This window comes from Panthera pardus, unplaced genomic scaffold (assembly GCF_024362965.1).
Source record: "Panthera pardus isolate Hobbes unplaced genomic scaffold, ASM2436296v1 HiC_scaffold_6, whole genome shotgun sequence".
Classification (NCBI taxonomy): Eukaryota; Metazoa; Chordata; class Mammalia; order Carnivora; family Felidae; genus Panthera; species Panthera pardus.
The window spans coordinates 59,904,643-59,906,242 of record NW_026526991.1 but is presented as its reverse complement, the minus strand read 5'-3'; the positions used below and the strand labels follow the sequence as shown (position 1 = coordinate 59,906,242).

Sequence of the window (1,600 nt, the reverse complement as noted above, 5' to 3'; positions counted from 1 at the left end):
TACCAAAAGTTCAACAGGAAGAAATAGAAAAGTTGACCAGACTGATAACCAGCAAAGAAATTGAATCAGTAATCCATTATCTCTCAACTGTCAAAAGTCCATGGCTTCACAGATGAATTCTACAAAACATTTAAAGATGAGTAAATACCTATTTTTCTAAAATTATTCCAAAAACTAGAAATGGAAATGAAACTTCCAAATTTACTCTATGAGGCTTTGCTTTATTTTACAATATATTTGGCTTAAAGAAAATAAAAATCTGTATGAGAAACCATACAATGATTACAGAGTTTGTTCTCTTGGGCATCTCAGATGACCCAAAGCTTCAGGTTAACTTTATTTATGGCTTATGTATTAAATGTCACCAGAAACCTAACCACCATTAACAGAATGTCACCTTGACAAAATGTCATCTCAAGATTACTATGTATTACTTCCTGAGGAATTTCTGCTTCTTAGAAATTACATTCACCAGTGTATCTATCCCCAGATTTGGGGGGACAATCATTACTAAAGTTAAGACATTTCCTATAACAATTGTTTAGCTCAGCTATTTTACTTCACCGTCATGGGTATGTCAGAGATTTTTCTTCTCAGGGCCACGTCTTTTGATCATTACATTGCCATCTGCAGGCCTCTTCATTTCACCACCATCATGAACAAGAATATCTTCACCCTGCTGGTCTTTGGGTCATGGCTGGGAGGATTACTTACCATTTTCCCACTACTCATGCTCATCCTCCAGCTAGGTTTCTGTGCTGCCAATGTAACTGATCATTTCTCCTGTGACTATTTCCCCATCTTACAACTTCATGCTCAGATACATGTCAGCTCAGCGTTAGGAGATGATTGGCCTTTACTTTGCTTTTGCTACTCTGCTCTTCACATTGGCATTCGTGATTCTTTCCTACATGTGCATTCTTAGCACCATTCTGAGAATCCCGTCTGCTACTCAGAGGAAAAAGGCTTTTCCACATGTTCTTCTCTCTTGATTGTCATTTCCATCTCTTATGGGAGCTGCATATTCATGTATGTCAAGCCTTCAGCAAAAGAAAGAGCATCACTGACCAAAGGGGTAGCTATTCTCAACACCTCAATTGCCCCCATGTTGAACCCTTTTATTTATACCCTGAGGAACCAGCAAGTAAAACAAGCTTTCAAAAATTTGCTTCATAAAGTAGTGTTTTCTAGAAACAAATGAAAGTATGTATTAACAAGAAAGGATGTTACTGGGAAGATCCACCAAAGGAAAAACAAAATTTTGACTTCTACAATATGCTCCCATATTCATCTCACAGATACTTGCAAGGCTGTGCTCATTTGCTTAAGCTTTCTTGTACACTGAAAGTAACTATGTTGTGTTTTTCAAACTGTGTGTGGGTTCCATTTTCTCATTGATTTACAATTCTAAATAGAAATCCAGTGGCTATAAAATGTAAATCATTTTCCTGATTGTTCTGAATGATATAATTTTGTATATTGTAATGGCTAAAGGAGTAAACACTGTTTTCATCAACTTACACTTTTTGTTAACAATATCACAGATACTTTTGTAAAGTTTAAAAGTATGAAATTATCTGTAACAACCATATTTTTTGCA

At 35.8% G+C, this 1,600-nt stretch overlaps 1 pseudogene; it reads left to right on the top strand.

Moving 5' to 3' along the window:
• The first annotated feature begins 263 nt into the window (after positions 1–263).
• LOC109270578 (olfactory receptor 6C3-like) lies at positions 264–1,201 on the top strand (annotated as a pseudogene).
• Positions 1,202–1,600: the final 399 nt, after the last annotated feature.